Raw genomic sequence first — 24,886 nt, 5'->3', positions numbered from 1 at the left:
ATGAGCGGTGAAGATGATGTTCTGATCCACTCACGTCTTGAAAATAGAAAACATCGGGTCCATCCAACCCTGAGAAGGAGAATTTCATCTCCTGATCACGGAGCTGCAAAATGATCCAGATCGGTTCAAAGTCCAGACGTCAGTGGTCCAGTGTGATTCACTAACATTTGATCCCAAACTATTTTCTGGATCAACTTTGAGGTTGTTTTTTTTTTAATTTAATATACGTCTACAACAAATACATTTAAATGTATTCTCTACAAACTTGTATGAAGTGGAACTCCAGTAAATCAAAGTTGAACCTGAGTCCTGCAGGAACGTGGAACAAAGTGCAGAGGACACAGGAACTAAACAGAGAACCTGGAAGCTGCTCCGCTGCCGGCTGTGATGAATGAAGCTGTGAGGAAATATCGATTGTTTCATCCAGTGTGTGTGTGTGTGTGTGTGTGTGTGTGTGTGTGTGTGTGTGTGTGTGTGTGTGTGTGTGTGTGTGTGTGTGTGTGTGTGTGTGTGTGTGTGTGTGTGTGCGCGTGTGTGTGTGTGCTGCTGCTGCTGCAAAAGAGAAACATGTAAATTCCAAATGTGCTCCGAGGGTTTTTGGCACCGACGGACGAGGATGAGGATGAGGAAGGAGGAAGCGGAGGACACGGGAGCAGAAGGGAGGATAAAATTAGAGGAGTCGGGAGAGGAGCAGTGGGGAGGGAGCACGGTGCCAGAACCATGACTGTGTCCTGGCCTATAAAAAGAGGAGCAGAGTGATGCAGCCTTTGAATCTCAGTAATGGGAGCAGGCAGACTCTGGACTGCAGACGCAGGAACCGCAGCCAAGTATTGACCCAGCTAACAGCTAGCCGCCAGCCCCGGCTAACGCTAACAGCACTGGGTCAGATTTGAACCAGAGAGGAGGAGCTGCTCCAGAGAGGAGGAGGAGCTGCTCCAGAGAGGAGGAGCTGCTCCTCCCACTCAGTCCATCAACACACACACACTTCTCCATCTGGAGACCTTTGTAACCTGAGTTTCTGTCAGTGCGTTGGTTCTGAGCAGACTCACTGTGGAACTGAGACTTTTCATTTTTCAGACAGTGATAATTCCACTGCCAGTAAAGTCTTTAAGCGTCCAACAGGGGGCGCTTGTTCCTGTGGCTCCTCCTGTGAGCATGTTGGAGGAGCTGGAGCCTCCCAGCAGTGAAGTTAACATTAAAGATAATAAGAAGAAGGGTTAGGGTTGGTTTGTAGAGCTGCTGCGAGCGATGAACATTAGCTGATTGATCCAGAACCAAGATTCAAATCTGCCTCTCCACAGTCGCCCGTCTGTTATTGAAGCTTCTGACTGACTCTCATTCAAACTGGGAGAAGAACCGGATCTTCTCACGAGACGTTGACCTCTGACCTTTCTGTGTTAGCAGGGGGGGGGAGGGAAACGACTGCACTAATTGGATCAATAGAGCATCGCATTAGAAACAGGAATACCACGCTAACGACCGTGTGTGTGTGTGTGTGTGTGTGTGTGTGTGTGTGTGTGTGTGTGTGTGTGTGTGTGTGGCTGAAGGCAGCACGCTGTCATCGTCTGTGTTTGTCCAGCTGCTGTCGATCACATCTGACACTGTTAATAGGCTTTAAACACTAACTGACACATCTGGCATCAGCACGCAGATGTGTGACAGCAACACACACACACACACACACACACACACACAGTGCAGCTGGCTCACACACACACCACATATTAGGCTAATTAATTGGCTGGTTTAGCTTCAGTATGTTTTATGATCATCTCTGTCTGTTTTTCATTTCGTCTGATGAGTTCAGTCTGAAAAACTTTGACATGTGAAGAGAAAATTGAATCATCTGCGGACGACGCTCAGCAGAAGACACTTTCACATCAGGGGCTTTGCCGTGAAACTCGTTTCTGACGTGAAGAGTCATTTTCAAAGTGACAGAGCGACGTCTGAGCAAATCCCATTTGTGTCACTTTAATTTTCATTTCACATTTTAGCAAGTGAGCCGCCGACATTTTGAAATGAGACCTGAACTGAGATCAGTGAGAAATAAACAGGACGGAGTCAGAAACATGGAGCAACTTAAAAACCTGTGGTTCGAAACCACTTTAAAAACTTTACTTTTTATTTATTTACCCTAAAACTTTTTACCAGCGTCGCAACTCCGACACATGAAAGTGACGCGTCCACGTGTGGGGGTTTCAGAACAGGAGCCTCTGATTGGTCCGTACCTGGAGGTTTGGTGTCTTGAAGTTCATTATTTCTTGAATTTCACCATCTTCTAAAGGATGAAGGTGTAAACGTGGAATATCGACCAGGACACAAGCGGATGGATTTTATAAAGAAGTTATTTGCTCAAACTGTGTGATGGATTTGAATGAACACACGAGCTCAGACTTGTGATCGTCTGCAGTCAGGCCGCGGCTGCGAGTGGAGAGAGGACGATGATGTTTCATAAATGCAGCGTTGATGAATTGGACCTGGCTGCGCTGATAAGCGAGGCCGTGCCCAGCCGACGAGCCGCTCGTTTCATATAATGAGTTTTATTGACATGGGTGTCTCAGTGTGATTAGCGGCGCTAATAGACAAACAACTGTCCGGTCTCATATTAGACAACAGCAGCTTTAGCTGAAGGGATCAGGGAGGACGGAGACGAGACGGTCAGTGTTTGACCAAGCTCTCGTGTCCTCCAGGAACAACTTAATGACTTTTCTTCCTCTGCTGACTTTAGTATCAGTAAATGTCAGCGTGTGCATGTTGCAGAGGACACGGAGAGCTTAGTGTGTCTCAGGGCTGAGACCACAGGAGACCGGACGTTCTGACAACCAGTAGAAGTGGATGGAGCTGGATGAAGAGCGTCTCTGTCTCCTGGACGGGTTCAGTTTTCACACGTCGTAATCAAACGTGACATGACTCATCACTTAGCGTGTGTCGCTGCGGCGTCCAAACAGCTGCATGACAGAGATTTCAATCAATGACATGTGACATTACACGTCACCTGCGTCCTCGGCTTCCTGTCGGTGTCTCACTGCCACTGACTGTGGCAGCTAACATTCAGAGACACTGCCACAGCTCACACACACACAGCAGGTCCCCTCGCTGCTGCCTCGCTCCGAGCTAACTGGCTGAATCAGTCCCGGTCTCACGGCGACAGCCAATGGTGTGTGAAGGGGAGACTGCATCAGACAGATGGTCGCTAAGCTCACATGACATCCAGTGTTTACGGTATGTGAAGGTATCCCACACCGTTCATTATCCACACACACACACACACACGTAGACGAGTGTGTAGAGCTGAGTGTGTAGAGCTGAGTGTGTAGAGCTGAGTGTGTAACAGCGACGTGAAGAAGCAGATGTTGAGTTTCTGATGCTGATGTGAGAGACCAGAGTCATTTATCTGCCACAAGTCTGACGACAACACCTCATCCCTTTTCCTTCAATTGATGTCACAACCTCCATCTGGACCCAATTTACTTTGGTCATTTCTGAACCATATCACACACACACACACACGCACGCACACACACACACACACACGCACGCACGCACGCACACACACACTCAACCGGCTGCCTGACTTTACAGTAAGACCCGTATGTAGAGGAAATAAGCTCGGACAGTGAATCGACAGTTGTTAAGTGCAGCAGAGACACTTCACTCCTGCTGACGCTTCCTAACTTGGTGTTTCTCACCACCACCCTCGTCCTGCAGTCACAGTCACTGCAACACTACGGAGATGCTCTGTTGAAGATGCATAATATTGGAATCTAATATTCTGGCCTCGGTCCACTAATGATATTCTCCGTCTCAAAGTTTTGAAATGAATAATTTAGTTTGATTTGGATTTGACGGCAGATGAGAGCAGGTGACTTCTCTCCAGTAAAATGTCAAAATCAACACGTGGTCGTCTTTGTCCGAGAGTAAATGTGAATATAACAATATGAGTCAATTACAGGACGAGCTGGAGGAGACGAGGATTAATTAAAGCACCGAGCGGACAGGAACTGATGAAAACAGGTTTCTGTGAGAAGAAGTTAGAGCGACTGGCACATCGGGGTTCTCAGGTTTATGGGTTCAGACTGAGGTGAAGGAAGTCGAGTTATCAGGGAGCAGGAGAGAAATGTCACTGAAATAATGAACTGAAATAATATTCTTCTCCCTCTGACACTGGATATGAATTCATCGTGCAGGAGGAGGAGCGTTGTCCCGAGTGGATCAGCTGACGAGTGATAGAATCTGAGGAGTCAGATCAAACGTGTGGGATTAAAGGGAACTTTCAGAGAGCAGACGCAGACTTGGTGAAAACTCCAAACCTTTTTCCTTCCTCACTGTTTAATGAACAGATCTGTCCGACGTGATCACAGGCCGATGATAGAAAACTGGATTTCCAAGGTGACACTGAGTCGATGTGAAATATTTACAAACTGTACTTTTTCTCGTTCCAGCGGCTTTTTGCCAAAAACAGCAATTTTTTTTTTTTTTTTAAGCATTTGAATAATTCTGATAATTGGTTGTATGGTTCGGACCTCTTCAGTTAAACTGAAGTGTTTTAATGAGCCTGACTGTCGCACTGAGACCATTTTCATTTTCTTTACTTTTTAAATGTCAGGTTGTTAATGAGGTGTTTGGTGGTTTGACCTTCTTGTTTGGTTTGGATTCAGCTGTGAAGAAGTAATATGTTTTAATGAGCGAGTGTGAATCTCAGGGAGTTCCCTGCCTGTGAAAGGTTAAGGACCCTTCAGCTGGTATTTGCGATGAGACTTTTAATGAGTCGTACTCGATGCTGGCGCCTCCGTCAGCCTCCTGTTGGCTCAGCTACACTAACACCCCCCCCCCCCTAATGTTGACATAAGAGGGTGTCAGCTGTTTGACGTGGTCACAGGTGGGTCACTCTCATAGATTCTTATTTGTGTGATTATGTTGATGAACGGCGTGTTTCTCCGTGAGGGCGGAGTCGATGTGGAGATTCAGGTTCAGGCTGATGAGTGGATTGTTGATCACTGGAGGTTGGTGCTCGCTGCTGTGGATGCTTTGTTGTTTTCATACTTTCTATATGTTGCTCATGTTTGTTTCTCCAGTAATTAAACCAACGGAACGTAATGTTTGGTTTGACTTCCACCTCCTCCACCTCCTCCACCTCCTCCACCTCCTCCACCTCCTCCTCCTCCTCCCTCTGCTGTCGGCTCTGTTACACACCGCTCCTCACATGTTTGAAAGCACGGAGACAAAATGTTCCGGTCGTTACCTAAAATACAAACACGTCTCACTGATGGTGTGTGTGTGTGTGTTGAATAAAGTCCAACTGTCCCCCTGGTTTTCAAAGCGTGTGGCTGCAGGTCTCCTCATTAGAGCCTTAATTAAGCTGAACGCTGGAGTTGTGCTGAAGAGTTTCAGGCTTTTCAAACTTTTTGTTTGTGTGCTGTTTATTCTGTAAAAGTCACGAACAAGTTAAAACTGGTCTTTATGTGTTTCCAGTGATAGCAGCATGGGGGGGGGGGGGGGGGGGGGGGGGGGGGGGGGGGAGTGAGTCTTCACAACAGATAAAAAGTGTAATTTCTTAGAATAGGACCAAAGAAACGAGTCTCAGTGCAAAGGTGAAGACAAAGGTTCATGTTAGAAGGAAATAAACTTTCTCTCAGAACCTTATAAGTTCAGCATGTCTCCTCTCATGTCTCGTTCACCGGTTACAGCTGGTCTCTTCTTCAGAAGGTTCGTCAAAGGCAAAGACAGCTCCATGATGATAAAGGTCCTGAGCTTCGTGTAGAACTCAGCCTCAAGGTTCCTGCTTTGCACAGCAGGACCTCCCCCCCAAAAAAAAAACAAACCCACAAGGTCACTTACGTTGTTTTTGTGAAACCTTCATTCATGTGATAGCAACCGATCCATCTCCATGGCAACTGAGCAAACTCCGTGCACTGAGGCCGCAGGATGAGCCTGAAGGCATCTTGAAAATGATCGAATTCTTCATAATCGCCGCCGATTGTTTAACTTATCTCAAACTCAACCTGGAACCTGAAGAGGTGATGAGGACTCCTGCAGGTTTACATCGCTCCCATGTTTTACCAGCACCTCATGTTTCTCCTCGTCTCACAGGAGAAACCCCTCCCACTCCTGTCACGAACACGTAAAGTGAGCGATCGACCTGCGGAGGTGAAATGGGTTTCACTCTTCGGCGTTCCAGGACATTTTGGAGACGTTCTTTGCGTCCGTGTCCGTCTCGTGTCTTCGGAGGCTTCGTGTTGTTGAGTGTAGATCGATGGGTCTGTACAACAGGACAGAGATGAGTGGTAAATATTCACGGCCTCTATCGATCAGCCGCACTCAACAAATGGTGGCAACGACAGCGCCGGCCTGCGGCATGCTGGGTTATTTTATTACTCCGCCTGAGACAAGATGAGCAGAAGGGGGAGGGGGGGGGGGGGTGGACAGGAGGCTAATGTGGCATGGAAAATAGTCTGTTATGAAGCAATATTAGCCTTCGAGCCTTGAGCTGCATGTGTGTGTTTATACGTTTACAACCACACACACACACACACACACACACACACACACACACACACACACACACACACACACTCTTAGACACAGCATGCAGAATATGGCGACCGTGAAGCATCAATAGTGTGATGAATTACCTTAATATCAGGATTGACTTGCACTCAGGCTCTGCCTCTGCATCCTAATAAGCCCCTGAAATTGTCCACCTTAAATATACAGAGCGGAGGAGGAGGAGGAGGAGGAGGAGGAGGAGGAGGTGAAGGACTCCTGAAACACCATCTATCTTCATGTTACAGAACAGTTTTGTGTTATTGACACTATCACAGTCACATCTGGACTCACTCTGCTGCTGGAGTGTAAAACATTTCAAAAAGGATTTTGTCTCAAATATGAACGTGTTGGTTTCAGGCGTCTGAACTTGAATCTTCTGAATTTTAAAATGTTGAAATATAATGAAGCCGACCGAGTCTGGAACACGTTCACGTGGGTCTTGATTGTGTTGAAATCCATTTCACGCTGGCTCGGTTGCGCTCGGGGGTTAGTGTGTGAGTAACTTTGTATTTTTGCTCCGCTCAGCCCTTCAGTCTCAACAAGGACTTTTTCTCAAGGATCTGCAACGATCGTAAAGAAATCAAACGCTGGAGAAACTCGGAAGCCGTATCACCGAGCTGCTCGACAAGTGCTGCGAGGCGTGTTTAGCTTTCTTGACTCAAAAGACCAAACGTGGTTCACAGAGGACGACCACATCAGACGTGCTTCATCCCTGGAACTGGCCGCAGAGAAGCTCGGTGAGCGAGTCACTCGGAGCTGACGCAGCTGTCGGAGCGTTTGAATCCTGGGTCTAACAAACGTGTGTTCCAGTTCATCTCAGTGATTCAGATACTTTGAGAGACAACTTGGTTATTCTGAACTCAGCTCGTTCTCCTTCATCTTCAATCACCAGGAAGTGATGATTCTGATATTCACTCATATCGAAGCGCTTATGGTTTTAAGAATCACTCAGGCTGGGGGAGCGAGGGGCCGCAGGACGAGAGTGGACCTGATGAATGAATGAATAAACATCAGCTCACATCGGCGATTAAACAAACCTGTCGACGAGCAGCTCGGAGGATCCGTGTGTCAGCAGTCACGTTATGTTTGCGTTTCATTTTAGCAGCAAACTTCAGTTTCCTGTCGCAGCGTGTGAGCAGACGCCTCCGACTCTCATGAAATGATAATAATCGATGTTGACGGAGGATAAAGAAACACGGACCCTCAGACACGGACGTCGTTGCAGTTTTGACATCATTTGGAATCAGAGTCGTAGGGATCATTTTTATTTTTATCATAAGTTTAACAAGCGGTAAGAAAATTAAATCTTGTCACATCAGTAATGAACTTCTTTACATTTGAGATTCATATTTATAGAATAACCACAGGCAGATAATGTTTCAGCTGACGTTGATGATCCGTGTGAAGAATCCCACGCTGCTGAAGAGTTTTGTTCAGTTTGCACCTGAAACATTAGAAACTCTGTGGCGTGGAAAACAAAGCAGCCGTCACTGGACACCAGCTGAAAGTCATCAGGTCATTTCACTGTGAAGTCAACTGATGTGCATTTCTTCTACAAAGGGAAGAGAAGTGGAGGAAGAGACGCACCGCGTATGGAAAATGAAAGAAATAAGAGGAGCGGGGCTCTGAACGAGAAGAGAGAAGGAACAATGAGAGTGTGATGTACACAGAGACTGTGATGAGTGATGGAGAAGCTCAGATGGAAGCAGACAGCAGTGTGGCGGAGAGGAGGAGAGGAAGAGGAGGAGAGGAAGAGTTGGAGAGGACGAGGGGATGGGATGAAAAAAGACAGTGGCGGATGAAATTGAAGAGCAGAAAGAGGCCGGCTCACTGGAAACACTCCACTCTGTCTGTGTCTATCTCCTAATGGCTCTGAAGGGCTTTCTTCTTCATATCCCCCGTCCGCCGTGATGGCGTTGTCATTGTGGCGAAATGGAAAACGCCTGAGTGGTGGGGGTGGGGGTGACGAGGAGGAGGCGGCGGCGGCTCATTCCTGATGCAGTGTTTGTGGGGGGGGGGGGGGGGGTTTGCTGCTGTGGATGTTCGGAGGCGTATTGAACAAGCTGGCAGGAAATCACAGACGCACAAGTCCAGTACACAGAGAAGATTACTCGCACAACACGACAACACAATGTGTGTGACGACAGGAGCCGAGCTCTCCAGCAGCGAGGACACAGAATAACGTGTGATACGTGTGAGGCGATGGTGATTCACTGTACAGAGATCAGACGGAATGAGATTTGTGTTTGTGTTTGAACTTCACTCTCATTTTAAAAAGTCTCACAATGATTTTAATTAGCAGCCACAATATTTTCACCATCCTCTGTTATATTCTCGTGTCGACGCCACGAGTCTGCATCAATTGTGTTTTTAGAAAAACAGGTTTAATTTGCACTGCGCTACCCACAATCCTCAGGTGTAATACCTCGCCACAACCGCGAAAATCACGTCGTCTCTGATCGGATGGTTCAGTGTTATTCACACTGTAGGTTACCACACCACACACACTGTGAATCACTGTACAAGAACATGTGTAACACAAATATATCACAACACTACATCCACAACATTCTCAATTCAAGACGACGCTGGAAGTTGTTGCAATGGTTTATGGGATGTGTAGTTCCTTCACTCTTCAGGTATTTATGTACACAGTCCTGCACTTTTCCATTTTCCAGCTTTTCTTTGCTCTGAATCAAAAGTTTCATGGTCGAGAGTCACGATTCATCTCGTAGCTGCAGGTTCCAGGATCAAAACTCTTTTTAGGAGGATTTTCTGAATCGTAGACGAGATTAAAGTGAAATTGACTTCCTGTACCAGAGCGGTGCATAAAGAGAGCAGGTGTGATTTTGACCACCTGGTGTTAAAGAGCTCCGTCATGTTGTCCGGCATCATAACGTAAAGATTGTTCTCAGTCGTCGTGTCTGAATTAAATTCTGAAGAAATAAAAGATCACAAAGACGACTTTTGTTTTGAACTCATCGCTCAGGACTTCAGTTCCACTTTATTTCTCATTTTCAGAAATGATAAAATGATGTTTCAGTTAAACTTTGGAAACAGAGACAGGACCGTTATTCTTCAGATCAAATTGGTTCCTAAAGCACAAACGCTGTTTATTGAGAATGTGAGTCGGTTCATTACTAATTTGAGGAGAGCGGTGAAGATCAGCGGCTGCAGGGGGCCAGCGGACTTCTGATCCACTTAATCCATGTGGTTCAGGATTTGAACGTCTCACAGACTCGCTCCTCTTCCCTCCAGGTTAGCGCTGCCGTATAAGTGCATTTATGAATTAAACCTGAGGTGACTCGTGTGCCGGCAGCTTATCTCCTGTTTGTGTGGCTCGAAGCAGCTTAGCTGTACCTGCACTGCCCCTGGACATGACACCTATTCATCACTGGAGCTCAGACTCAATTTATCTCTTTATTCCTGGAGGCAGAGACGAGCCAGGTCCCGTTCTCTGAAACATTCACATCTGATGCCTTTAACGTCCTGAGACGCGTGGGGAAAAAGAAAACCTCTACATTGTAGTTAAACTTTGACTCTGTGTCTCAGCTTCGTCTCGTCTTTCAAGAGGCTGTTTGTTCGCGTTGTTATTCTTATTGCGGCGCACATTATTCTAATATTACCCAGGAATCACTGAAGCTTCTCTGCAGAACAGAAGAACTGGATAAGGAACGACAGGGAGGGATGATATGTTTTTAACCTGGGTCAGGTGTGTTATCCTTCCAGTCGAGCTCCACAAACTGGAACTCATGAAGACGTTCGGTTTCATACGAAGGAGGAATTATCTGCCTTCGAAAGCCACGTGCACAAAAAGTAAATTACAACAAACACCCAGAGAACGGCTGAAAAACAGACGAGACAAATCACTGTGACTGATGCTGCATCAAAAAAGAAACTTTTAAATGTGGTGTGAAAGCAATTTTCACCTCCGTCTTTGTCTCACACACAAAAAGACCTTTAAAAACTTGCAACCTGCGTCACAATATTTTAGAGAAGCTGCCGTGAAATCAGACATTTTACGCTTCGAACAATCCCGAAGAAACTCTGTGAAATCCTGGAGGGATTGAATATAATACTGCTTTTAAATTCCATGTTAGCGTGTGATTCAGCCAATAATCCAGAGTAACTCAAAGTTTAGTTTCCACTCTTCTGTCCTCGTCTCTCCAGCTTAGCCTCTTTATTAAATCTTCACACAGTGTATGAAGTTGTGTTTGAATGAGGTAGTGTTGTGCAGCAGCGAGCTGCGGGGCCACGCTCACGTCTCCTCATGACAAACCCATTAATCACAGTAAACATATCTACACGTGTCGCAGGTCGATGTGTCTGAGTAACTGCTGATCATGGAGCCGCTGTATTTATAAACTGTATTGATCCAAAACGCCCTCGTTGAATTCTGAGTCCATGAGCAGGAGGTCGTCATGGTGAACGTTAGAAACGTTCTCAGCTCTTCAAGAAATCCAGACATACAAATCTCACTGAACGAGCTCAACGCGACGAGACATTTCTGCAGCTGTTAAAGAAAATGTATCCGACCTTCGTGCTGAGCTCCCACTTATTTTATTTAAACAAATGAATCTCTGATTTTATTTATCGCCGGTTAGTGAAACTCTGAGAGCATATTTTCCATCGGGTTACCTGCAGGGAGACGGCGAAACAGTTTTCCAACCGTGAAAATGATTTTAGTCTAAACTGTGGAATGGATTTTCAAATTGAACGAACACGTGCAGCACATAATGTGTCGGCTCTGACGAGACGGAGCGAGTGGAACAAGGTTAAAGAGCGAAATCACATTCATCTCACAGACCTGCAGATAAAATCCCCTCAATGAAACCAGGAGCCGTAGAAAGGTTCTCTGGTTTATTCAGTGTTGTAATCGTCTGAGTAACTGTTTAATTATTCGTGTTTTTGTACTTGTACTTTTAATTAACTTGAATATTTTAGCGATGTATTGTGAGAGTGCTGTACTCTGGTGATGCTGAAGTATCTGCGGAGCATTAGCTTTGTTTACGTCCTCGTTGTTTCCTTTTGTTCTTTTATCACTTGAATTCTCACCTTGTTGATGAGGTGACTGTAAAGAGGCGTCGCAGCGTTTCAACATGAAACGCTTTTTTTTTTCTGAGGATCATGTAAATAGGATTTGTTGAAGGATCAAAGTGAAAGGCAGAGAGTGGAGGGATGTTGGACGGGAAGGGAGGATGAGAGAGAATTAAAAAACAGAGCGAGAGAGAGAAGGGGGGAGAAAGAGAGAGACAGAGTACTGACTTGATAACATGAAAAGACGTAAAAGACAGCAAAGTTTATTTAGGACAGAGCGAGTGAGGAAGAGGAGAAGCCGCTGATCCCTCATCCCTCATCCGCTCTTTATCAGCCACTCCCACTGACGTCCTGACATTTCAGTCTCACAGGAAGTCGCATGTCGAGTGAAACGAGAAAGTCGTAAGTCGTAAAAGATGAAGTTTGAAAACGTTCTGAGACGTTTAGATGTCACAGCCTCACTCTCTCACGTGAGCATTGTTTTACATTAATCACCCAAACGGGTCAAAGTCCAGTGAGTCCAACGTTCATAAAGATTAAAAAGTATTTGTAATAACAGGAGATAATCTTAGAGCTTCGAGCAGCAACTCTGCCACTCTCTCTCAAAACATCCAGAATGTTTTTGCCCCACCCCCTCCACCCGACGACAGGAAACATTTTATTACTCAGTTGAGTTATTTTAAAGGATCGTCTCGCTGGTCAGGTCAAATACGTTTTTTTTTAAAGTCACTTTGCTCTGATGACTTTGTTTCCTCAAAGATGGTTAAAGAAAGTGTGTCTCAAATATATATTTATATATATATATATATATATATATATATTATAACCCTCAGAGTTGTGACACCTCAGGTGAAATGTGAGTCTGTGACTTTGACTTTTAATCTTCAATGAAACCTCAACTTCAAGTTATAGATCGCTGCAGTTCAGTTAATGTGTCTGCAGGCCGGAGGCTTCGCTGCCCTCATGAGGAGCAGCGCTGACGTTTTGATTAAGCTGCCGAGTGTCCTCTTCAGGCTGCTCTCTGGAATAATCAGACAAGATGGTGAAGAAGAGAGAGATAATGTTGTTTTCTCCCGCTGAACATCTGGGACGCGTTTAATCCAGCTCTGTCACACACACACACACACACACACAGTCAGATCTCATTAAGCCGCTGCTCCGGTGACAAGTGACGGAGTTTGGAGACGTTTAATCAAAACTCAGATCAAACCGAGAGTTCAAATTAAACATCGGACAGAGCTGGAGCGCAGGGCGGTCGAGGGAGCTCACGAGACGTCGTGCGGTCTCCTGCAGACTTCAGCACAACAACACTTCAGATGTTCAGTCATGATATCCCATAATCCTCTCTGTTGTGTAAATAGAGGAAACTGCTGAATCATTGTTCGGATCCGGGTTTTCATTAAACTGTGTGTGTGTGTGTTTTAAAACTTTGACAGGCAGAAACTAAATGCTCCCCAACTAAAACTGAAGAAACTGCACCGTCCATAGTTCAGCCTGTTTTATTCAACGGTAAATAATTAACTCCGCAGCGTTCTCGTCTGTCCCCTTCTTCCTGTTGCCACAGCGCTGAATTGTGATGCTATTAAAAATATTGACACGCCGCCTCGATTTTACAAAAAGAAAATCGTAGTGAGAATGTGAGAGATATTTCTCAGCACAAACCACAAAAACAACAAGAAGAAGAAGAAGCAGCAGAAGAAGCAGCGGCGGCTCATTTTCATTTTCTGCTCATTTCTCTAATTTCCTGAACCGTCATCATCACAATGACACACAAATACCGACGTTGTGTTTGTGTTTGAACACTGAGACGGAGAAGCAACCGAAAACTACCAGTTAAATTATTCATCTTCTTCTGCTGACTGTTTGTGAATCCAGTTGAAGTCGGTGATGCAGCGAGAAAAGTACGAGAAACAAAAGTTAGAGGAACTAACGTCGACGAGATGTAACGTGCACATATGTGTGAGGGGGGAGGAGGAGGAGGAGGAGGGGGAGGGTACGCTGTTTACTCCCTGATTGTCTACAGATCTTCTCCTCCTCCCTCCATTCTCCTCCTTCCACCTCCTCCTCCTCAGTATAAACGCCTGCAGCAGAGACAGAGCGATACCTCGGCAGTTTTGATCTCCTCTAATGGAGCCGCGGCCCAACAAGGTGCGAGATGAAACAAACACCTCGACACACGCCTCTAATGCAAAGAGTGTGTCGACGTGGCAGAGACGAGATGACAGGTTAAACACGGAGCTGCAGCGGGAACCAGAGGGGGAGGCTAATGGCTGCCTCTCTGTCATCTCTCATTTCATTGAGACGAGATGGAGAGAACACAGAAAGACGAGGGGGAAGAAGAAGAAGAAGGAGAAGAAGGAGGAGGAGGCTGAGTGGGTGGTGGTGCTCAGTGATCTGATTGGACCAGTCAAGTAACATCAGAGCAGACGACAAAACAAAGGAGGAGATGAGATCCGTCTTTTCTAGATGAATCCAGAGTCACTTTGTCCCGACGGCTCCTCTCTCTCTGAAACTAGTTTCTCTCAGACTGGAAAATAAAGATGGATGACGCATCTCCACTTCCTGTTGTGCGAGCCGCCATCTTGGCTTTTTGACGTCATTCATTCAGAGGCTGTGTCCAAAATCACTCATCCCTGTCCGAACGATTAGTATTTCATCCCCTGTGTAGTGCACCCATTGTTTCCCACAATGCATTGTGAGCAACGTATACTACACATATATATTGACTGAAGACTTTCTCTTCACTGCTGTGACCACATTCACTTCAGTGTTTCAATGAACTGAGGAGCAGAAACACGGACGAGACCTGAAAACAAAATGAATATCGAGTTAAATCCAGTTTCATCGTTCGTAGACGCGGCGTGTGTGAAATGATAAGTGAAGTGTCTTCATTGATTATTGGACAGAAAACTACTCGGCGTCCCTGATGACAAAGTTCTCAGAGACGCTTCTGTCCAATCAGGACAAGATTCTGATGAGATGTACGATTGTGAGTGTTTCTGTTAAAGTGCTGTAGCACCGAGGGGTTTCCTCCGAGGAGAAGCAGGAGCTTTATATTCTGAACTGAGGGACCTAATGAGCTTTCTGCCTGGTGCACACACACACACACACACACACACACACACACACACACACACACACACACACACACACACTCAGGCAACATTTAGATTTTCGTCTTCCTGTTTTTTACCTTAAAAAAAGGGATTTAAGTGAAAGCGATTCAGCTAAATTGACTCAAGAACACGTTTCTCTCTGCAGCCTGAGGAGTAGTGTGAGGGTGGAGGCAGCGTTTCATTCATTCATCACTAACGACTGTTTTACTCTTCATACACAAACACTGTGTTCAGACGTGGGACGGAACAGATTGGATGTTAGAACCAGATTAACCTCCAGTGTTGAGCTGCAGCGGCAGATCGATGGTCTGTAACTTCACCACTTGACGGAAAAAGACGAATATATTCTTACTTTCTGCCACTAGAGGTCTCTCAGTGAAATGTCCCATAAATATCATCATAGACTAATAACGTACATTTTACACTCAGCTCTAAATGGTAGTTTTTAAGGTGAACTTTCAAACCATCGATCACTTTAACACAGATGATTTATCCGTTTGTCACATCTGAACCTTTTGCTTTGCTCTTCACTATTTTGCAAATATTAGAAACGGGATTTAAGGTGTTGGTTAAATGCTTCAAGCACATGAATAAGAGGCGTGTTGTTCACAGCGTCCGTTCAAACACACGAACACACTGATTTCTGCAGGTTGGAAAATATAAGAACACAACTCGGCTACAAATGCGATTTCCACCGAAGCAGGAAACACCAGAGTGAGTAACGCTGGATTTTGATTATGTGCTTTTTGCTGCGTCCGTGGTAAAAGTGTGTGTGTCAGGTTGGATTCACAACTTTCTGCCGAGCTGCTGGTTGTGTTGTTTTTCCCTCACAGCTTCCCTGTGGTCCAACGAGCCGCTGAAGAGCTCGGAGCAGCGAGGATGCTGCTGAAAATCGCCGATGTAATGAGATGTGTAGTCGGCGGCGAGGCCTCGTAGCTGCTGTTGTGTGTTTGCCCTTTCACTAGACTAATAGACACAGAGTGTGGGGGGGGGGGGGGGGGGGGGGTGGGGGGGGGGGGGGGGGGGGCGCCGCCTGAATGTAAAACAGTCCATTAGAATACGCCTCCCTCGCTCCACACCTCCACCTCTCTTTTACTGCTGCTCCCTCTTTCATCATTTTGTTTGTTTAGTGTTTTCATTCTTCTCCCTTAGTCCCTCGTCTTCTCTTCATCCCTCTTTTTTCTCCCGTGTTCGTCTCACCTGAGTCCACATGTTCACATCATCACACCACAGCTGGAGACATCCCACACGCTCACTGTAATAGATTACAGATTACTCATTACTCCTCTGAAGTGGACAGTAACAGTAAAGTTACTTTATTTTAACAGCACGTTGACTGCTGCTGATTTACTCGGCGCAGGAATGTTACAAACCTTTCGCGGTTTTAGAAGAAAATTTTCAGGAACAAAATGTTTGTAAAGAAAAATCTAAAACGTCACAGGAAATGTGTAACGCTGAGCTTTCTGTCCGCACCCTGCGTTCATTGTTTGAATTCGTGCACGTCTCCTGAAAGTTTACAGACAACGAGCGAAATAGATGAAACTGAGCAGAACCAGCTGAAATCATTGGGGACGGCGATAGTTGAAAAGAGACGAGCGTAGGACAAGAGGAAGACATTTCAACAGTGGAAACACTTTTTGAACTCTGCGCTGCCCTCTTGTGGATGTATTATTTACTATTTAACAAACACGACAACGTAAACGACACATGGACACGTGTGTTTGTACGTGAGGAAGAATAAATGTGGAAATTGTTAGTCCACCACACACACACACACACACACACACCATGTCACACTTACAGTGTGATGGTGGCCGTCTGTCTGGACTGATAAGACAACTGTGTGTGTGTGTGTGTGTGTGTGTGCGTGCGTGCGTGTGTGCGTGTGCGTGGTTGGGGCTTCGATTGTGTCTTTGAATGGAGTTTTAGAGTTTAGAAATCGTTTGTATGATTTCCTGTTCATCTCTATTTGTTTTTACACTTTCAGTGTGGTGTTGCTGCTGTGCGTTCATTTTGTTTACATGCACAACTACAGTGACTCCAAACGTTTGTGTGTGTGTATCGTGTGTGTGTGGGGGGAGGGGGGGGGTTAGCCAGAAGGAGGAGATAGATGGCCGCCCGGTGATAGAGGTGGTTGCCAGGGGACAGTTGGGGGTGACTTAGCGACCAGCTGCCAAATTACTTTCTAGGAAGAGAGAGAGCGAAGCAGAGCTCAAGATAGAACCATACTTATCTGTTATAACTCATGTGGGAGCGGGGGGGGGCGGCAGAGGTGTGAGGGGCGAGAGGGTGAGACACGCTATGAGAAATTCAGAGGTTGAGGGAAGGAAACACAGAGGAAGGAAGGAGAGACAACACAGGAAGATGGAGAGGAGGTGAGGGATGAGGGTATTTCCTGGAATCATGGCCTGTGCAGTAATGATCGGGGGACGGAGCCGAGGTATCGACGTCCTACCGAACACACTCGTTTTTTATTTTTAAATATAATCAAATAACTAATTAAAACCACATTTGTGATAAAGATATAAAATGACTGGTTGCTCCTTTAACTTATGGCAGAAGCAGGTTAATGACCTGTCCTGAAGACAGCCACCAGGGGGCGATTAAGACAATTTGGCTTCGCTTTTATGTCGCAGTCATGTTTTCCATCTTTATTCACAGGCTCAGAACTCAGCACACACATACACACACATCTTAACACACACAAACACACACACGTCTTAACAAACACACACACACACACACGATCCTCACTTACAATCTCACTGCACGCACACACAAACACCTTGGCTTTGACACTGATGAATGACAAAGGTGCACAAGGACTCACTATCTCCTCTCAAACACACGTCTATGCAGGAACGGTTTGGCACTGCTCCGCACACACACACACACACACACACACACACACACACACACACACACACACACACACACAGTGGCTGACGGATGGCAGGTTGTTGGATTGAATGCGGCGACAGCGGTACCACTTTACGTGTTGTTTCCACGGTGAGGGGCGTTGCCCGTGGAAACCATTTTGCAGCTGAAGCAGAGATTGAGTTTCCGCTTCTCCGGGGTGACAGATAACAAGACCCCGGCAATCAGACCCCGACAGTATCAAACGCTCGACCATCAGTCAGCGCTGACAGCCGGCTGGAGGCCGACAGACACGGGACTGATGATTCCTGCTAGGACACAAGGACACAGGAGATATAAGAGGAGATAGGACGCATAGGAGGCAGAAGTGCTGACCTCGAGATAATGTATGTAGAGTTTCACCGTGAACACTTTTCATTCTCAGGCGGAGGCTGGTGAAAGTCCTTCATCTGGAAAATTTTAAAACGATGTGTTTGGATTTGAAAGGAGGGAGAAGTGAAGCTGTGACGTCCTTTAAGTGAAGTTCATTATATTTTAATACATATTATATAAGTAAACAGGATACTTGTATATATTCATATATATATAATCTTTAAATGTTATATATCGTCTCATTAAGGCCGATCAGAACGGGGCGTGGCTGATTTGTCATGAGGTCGACCGACCCACAATGCACTGAAACTGAACCCGAACGTCCAGAATGATCAGTCTGCAGATGAATGTCACGTCCACGATGGATCCATGTGAACGTGTCTCTGTTTAACGAGGACGTTGGAAGACGTTCAGAGTGGAAATGTCAGATATGGTTGAAGCTACAGGAGCTCGATGCTGCGAGGTTTCAAACTCTGAGCTGTTGGGGACGACCGAATTACGTCTTTACTGCCGAGGTGGAATAAATCCTGATGTTCCCTGAAAAGACTGAGGACGTGCTCTGAGGCTCATTGATTGCAGCTGAGTGTGTTTGAGTGTGGAAGTCAGGCAGTTATGAGCCGATCGTGTTCCTCAGCCTGGTCTGTTGATTAAAGCTGCGGACTCAAAGAAATATGCTCACTGACAAGTCAGTGGAGCTTCCTGTAAACCGGATCTCATCAGGGAGGAGCGAGCTGCCACCTCACATGTCCAACAGATCACATCCCGCTGTGTGAAAATCAAAACCACCGAATCTTTGCTCCTAATTATCTCAATGTTATTGATCTGCTGTCGGTGGGTTTGGGTTTTATTCCTCTTCCTCTCTTATCAGTTTCCTGTTTCTTAACCCAAGTAAAAGTTTGATAGTTTTCCTGGAGGGTTTTGTTTCAGAATCAAAGATGTATTTAAGTGTTGTTTTTTTAAACTGGTGTATTCAGCGGGTGTGTATATAAGTATTATGTTTGTAGTGTCTTATATTTTGTGTTCAGAGGTGAGATGACAAATATAAAGTACAAACACACGGACATTGAAATGACAACAGACATCGAGCTCCGCTTGTTTTTTAGAGAAAAAGCTAAAAAAATAAAATACAATAGAATAAAGCAGCAATGTCTGAAATGTGAAGTTGTACAAGTCTGAACACAAAAGGCTACAAACGCACAAAATAAACCAAGACCTGCACATTTCTATGAGCACGTTTCTAACACAGTGATGTGCATGACTGAAAAGATAACACACACACACACACACACACACACACACACACAGACACACACACAGAGATCAGTGCAAACACGGCAGGAGATTAGTTGTTGCTCACACAATAATCTCTAGTAAAAGTATAATGTGAGTGATGCACAGCTCATTACAATAATCCCCCTGTTACATGGACTCAGACTCTCAGCATGAGTGTGTCTGATAGTGTGAAGCTCCGTCGACACGTTTGCTTTGTGTGTTTGTGTGTGTGTGTGTGTGTGTGTGTGTGTGTGTGTGTGTGTGTGTGTGTGTGTGTGTGTGTGGTCGATGGTGAGATGGAGAAGACGGTTTACGATGGAGAAGGAGATTCACACGTCTCATGTCTTCATGTTGAACATGAAGCTACAGCCATTAGGCTCGGGTCAGAAGTTAAACAAGAATAAGATGGACGTCAATCACGACGTCTCGACCACCAGATTGATCTCAAACCAAAGTCAAACCTCACGAACGATCTGAACGATCACGACCACAAAGAGACTACAACTGTTGATCTCTGTGCTCAGGCTCAGTCGACAGGTCGCAGCTCAGGAGAAGCTTTGTTTGGTCGAAGGACAAAATGGAGGACGAGGGGAAGTAATGACCAATAACTGAGTGTTCGAATGATGTTCGATTCCGCTCCTGATTCCTTCTCTAGCTTGGTGACAGCCGCATGTTTTTGATGTTATCGATGTTTGCATCCATTCGATTCCAGGAAACAAGGTTTCCCAAGAACACCTTGAGCTGGTCTCTTTTAGTGTTTAGTGTCCGAAGGTCAAAGGTCACTGACACTTGACCGCTGCTCCTGTGACAGAATTCCTCCTGTGTCGTGAAGTTACTCGTGGTTTAGTCCCACTGTTCATTTTATCGTTGATCTTTGTCGTCACGTCCTCGGCTGTTTGGTCCAGCGGAGCTACGCCACCGTCAGACTCCGATCTTTCTCTTATGTAGCTCCGAGCCACGCCACAGCTAGCGCTAATCTCTTAGCCCATGCTGAGGCTTATTCATAATGCTAACGCTAATCTGCTGGTGTGCAGCGGTGCTAATGCTAATCCAGCTGTTAGCCTGTGAGAGACCAACGCTCGTCTCTGTGACTCTGACTTCACTTCCTGTGTCGGACTCGCTCTGACTCCCCTGATCGTACTAACATCTGCCACCTCTGCTCTCTTTCGCTCACCTCATCCTCCGTCTCCTCGTCTCTCCTCGTCTCTCGTCTCCATTCATGCTAATCTCCTCTAACTAATCCGTCCTTCTCTCCGTACAAAGGTAGAGTCTTCACCTCACATTAACTTTGCTTCTTCGCTCTGAAGATATCGATAATATTCATATCATTATTACATGGAGGGAGAATTCATGTCTCTCAGGACAGAGACTCTTCATCATGGATCATCGTCTTCTTCACATGGACACATGAGAGACTCTTCATCATGGATCATCGTCTTCTTCACATGGACACATGAGAGACTCTTCTGAGCTCCTCTGTGCTGAACTGATTATGTGTCAGTGAGACAGGGACAGACTGTCTTCACATTAACTGTAGATAACTGCGGACCATCTGCTTCATCCCTTTAGTTTATCTTTTTTACTTCAGGACGTCCCTAAATGCTTATTCCCTCCATTTAGAGACTTTAAGTGACTGTCCCACATTAGCCAAAGCCCGATGTCCCACATTATAAATCATGTTTGACAAAGTGGGACGAATACAAGATGTTTCAGAACAACAGATTCTGTCCGAGCAGGAAATAAACAGACTGAACCTGAGGCGTCAGATTCATCCTTTATTAAAAAACAGGTTCCAGCAGCAGAACTCCTCATGTTTTAAATCCTCTGGTGTGAAGCACACGTCACACGTTGCTCCTGGACAAAGATCGAACAGTGTCCTAAACTTACATTCGACCTGTTGTCTTTGGATTTTAAATTTCATTTGAGCGTAACCTCATTACAAACATTGTTCTTGGTTATGCATCTCTCAGGTCGCCCTCTTTTAAAAGTGCTGTGTGAGTGGATTTCAGTTGCACGTGTTACCACTTATTCTATATTTGGTGAAAATGGGTCAGTTCCTCTCTGAATTGCTTCTTGGACTTCAGAGCATCGGTTTGTTCTGAATATCTACAACAAATCTTTTGTTTCCAAATGAAGGTCTCAGTACTTCCCTTCAACAGCAGGTCGCCGTAGTTTCTCCAAACTTCACCGAGCCAGTTTGTTTTCAGTGAATACAGCTCGCTCAGTGAATATCTGGAGCTCCAGAGTTTAAAAACCTTTCTGATCTCCTCTTCTCCCCACTTGTCTGCGATGTTTTTGATAATTTGCCTCGACAGCTTCCCGCCATCGCTGAAATTCTCCATCGTTTTCCAGTGTCTAAACAAAACGGTAGAAGTTTCCCTGGCGTCCTCCTCCTCCTCCTCCTCCCACTCCCCTCCACTAATTCCCCCCCCGGAGACGCGTCTTCATGTTTATTTTCTGCTTGTTTTTCATGGACGCTGTTGTTTCCCTGCCCTCGTCCATCATGTTGTGTTTTAAAGTCGTTCAGATTTTCTTATCTTGTTCAGCTGAACCTTATCTTCGGGACTTTGCTGTATTTTTCTTTTTCTTTTCTTGAGGACAGTTATTATAGCTCGACTGTTCCGTCATTTATCTCTGCTAAACAAATTATGTTTCTGCTGTGTTCCTCTGTTGTGGCTGCATTTTATCACTTTGTTTAATTACCTTAGTTCTATTTCTTTTTATGGCCGTGCAAATCAAATTAACTAAAGTGCATCAAGTACATCCCTGCAGGCCTGGAGCGAAATTAAGGTTTATTCCATTTGGAGTTTTATTTTTTCAAATTAAAAAAAAAAAAAAAAACACTCGAGAAGATAGAGAGAGAGAAATGAATCAATCTATACACATATATAAAATGTGCCGATGCAAAGGATGTGATGTAACAGTTCCTCCAGAAGGCGAACAGTCACCTACGCTACACCCACAGCGCCCCGACATCAAACTCGGAGATAAATTCCACCTCCAGGCACCTTGTTGGCTCAGTGTTCCAGCGTATACATCATCAGGCTGTGATGTTCACTGTCTTCCAGGAGTTACTCTGTGAAGAATTTATTTCAATATTTATTGCTGCACCCATCCTTTCCCTTAACCTTCATCGTCAGCTTCACTTAGCGCTACCTCACATTCTCCCAGCATGCCTCAGGACAGGCCCAGGAGAGCCAAACACGAAGCAGTCATCTGCAGGTTTCAGTGTGTAGGAGGACAGCCTGACGGGGGAGGAGAGAGGAGTTTCTCGAGCTGAGAGGAGCGAGAGTTGTGCCACTTACTCATCTTTTGTTCCTCTTCTCGGGCGGATTGTTTTTCTGGTGTGTTTGTTCGTCAGTGTCAGCCGCTCAAGACAAAAGAACATCTACTTTTAAAAACACAATCAAATTCAAAGGACGAAAAAAACAACTGGGTTGAGTCGAACAGTCAGGGCCACGTCACGTCTCTCTGCGTATCGGTGCGAGTTACAGCTTACGGCTGAAAACTCTGAACCCCCATGAAACCTCATTTAAATCCATGTGAACCAGATCATTTGGATCTGCACAGATATGCTCGCACTCATCCACACCAACCGTCTGAACATCTTAAATCAATGTTCACACATAATCATCTGAGTGATCGACGAAAATGTTGGAAAAGCTTCATATCAAGAGAGGAAAAAACGTCCTGGATCGAACCCTGAGAAAGGAATCGATGAGTCTCTGACCCACAACACATTATTCCAGTTTCACGGTGATTATCTCTGGAGTCTTTGCATAACTCTGCAAACTGACAGACAAACAAACTGCGTTACGTCTGCTTCACCTCCTTGGTTGAAAGTTAAATGTAGTCGTGCAGATAGTTTTCATTCCTGAGTCCTGTGACAATAAGCAGCTGAACAGATCACCACAGAATTGGTGGGAAGATGAGACTGGTCAGTAAAGAATTTAAAATTCAAATGATGGCATGAGTATTTTCGCTTTCTGAAACATTACGAGGCGTTTCTACAACATCTTCGTCATTTCCCCAGGAAGTAAAGATCGAATGACGTCTTTAACTGTGCGTTGTTTGGTGCAGCTGGATTGAATTCGTGCGGCTGCTCGTCCTCGGTGGAGATATGATCTCTGCTGAGAGAGACGTTCTCTGGTGTCCACTCACTGCGAGATATGATCAGCGATCTATTTGCTAAAACTACCACCGGCTCTGGATGTTTCTGTCTCCCTCTGCGTGTTCTACTGAGGAAATTAGAAGAAGGAAAGAAAGCAAGCGGCAATCGAAAGGAGAATAGCGATGGGGGGAGAGATGGATAGAGAGAGGGGGGAGGAGAGAGGGGGCCGGAGGGACAGAAGACAGAAGGTAGCAGAAGCTTTGGGATTACTAATGAATTAATGATGCAACATGTTGACATTTCTCTTTCTCCTCTCCATCCCTGCACTCCTTCCCTGTTCCATTTCCACCTTCCTCCTCCTCCTCCTCCTCCTCCTTCTTTCTGCAGGTGGGAGGAGGGTGTCCTTGTTAGCTTGTCATCCTGCTGTAACCCCGAGGCCAGTGACGTGCCTGGAATGTGAATTCACCTTCTGAAGCTCTGACTCTACCTGAGGACGTCCTGCTGCCCCAGGAAACTCAGGTAGGCTGTAATGGAATGTTTAATGTGTTACAGTAATTCGCTGTGCGGTTTGATTATGTGTGCGGCATAATTACAGACGAGCGGAAGCCAGAGACGACCGGGCAAATGTTTAATGTTTAAAGTTAGTTCTGTGTGCTCGCGACGAACGGCTGAATATTGTATCAGCTGCTTCATAAGTGGTAAATATTGTAAAAGAATACGAATGAGAAGTCCTGCATTAGGGCAAATTTTCAATATTCAGCAGCAATAACAAGTAATAAGTAGAAATATAAAAATATAAAGTATACAGAAGAATAGGAATCAAACTAATACAGCAGTGTAAAGAAGTATGAGAGGTGTTAAAGTGATGGTGCATGTGTTAGTGGAGCTGAGCTGGTTGCACAGTCTCACTGCTGCTTGTTCTAATAACTGTTGGATGATGTTTCTTTGGTGCAACAGGAGAAAAGTTTGCTGGATCATTTTTTCCTCATCAGTCGATAAACATCAGTCGATCACTGTCTCTGTCAGTTCTGCTTCAGAGGCTGAAACATCGGTGGCAGCACGTCTGCAGTGAACGCTGCTTTGATTCAGGTCGGACTTTAAACGGCCAAAAATATCTCCACGCGACAGAATTCCTCTGACGCTCCTTTTCAACAATGTCCTCGGTCTTCTGAGTCCATGGGACGTGTCCGTCTGGGTGTCCTCTTCGGTGACGCTGTCGCTCCAGTTTCGGCTGTCGTCTGTCGAAACGTGGAGTGAATGAGTTCTCTTGACCGTGTCTGATATTTCTGTCAAGGAAAAGTTATCTCTGTCGTTCCATCGCTCAGCCCCGGAGGCTGTGAAACTCTGGTAACCATGGCAATAGTGATGTGTTGTGGGACTCAGTGGTGACCTCAGCAGGTTTGAGGATCAACTGTGAGAATCACTGTTATCTTCTCTATCTCCTCCCCGAGCCACGGCCGGGGATCAGGCGTCACACTTCAGCTGTTACCAGGAGAAACCACCAATCTCAGCATCTTCAGCTCGTCACCTCCGCTTCTCTGTGTGTGTTCTGTGT

At 45.6% G+C, this 24,886-nt stretch overlaps 1 protein-coding gene across 4 annotated transcripts in view; it reads left to right on the top strand.

Annotated features, from left to right (window-relative positions):
• Window positions 1-24,886, top strand: part of LOC109644236 (leucine-rich repeat and fibronectin type III domain-containing protein 1-like protein) — a 175,577-nt gene that overhangs the window by 57,202 nt on the left and 93,489 nt on the right. For all 4 annotated transcript variants that reach the window (XM_069534241.1, XM_069534242.1, XM_069534243.1 and 1 more), the window contains one exon: window positions 23,719-23,850. The gene's annotated coding sequence lies outside the window, so the exon portion shown is untranslated. The remainder of the gene's footprint in view (window positions 1-23,718; window positions 23,851-24,886) is intronic.

This window comes from Paralichthys olivaceus, chromosome 11 (genome assembly GCF_024713975.1).
Source record: "Paralichthys olivaceus isolate ysfri-2021 chromosome 11, ASM2471397v2, whole genome shotgun sequence".
In the NCBI taxonomy this organism is placed as follows: domain Eukaryota; kingdom Metazoa; phylum Chordata; class Actinopteri; order Pleuronectiformes; family Paralichthyidae; genus Paralichthys; species Paralichthys olivaceus.
The sequence above is the reverse complement of the archived record's forward strand: the minus strand, read 5'-3'. Positions and strand labels throughout refer to the sequence as shown.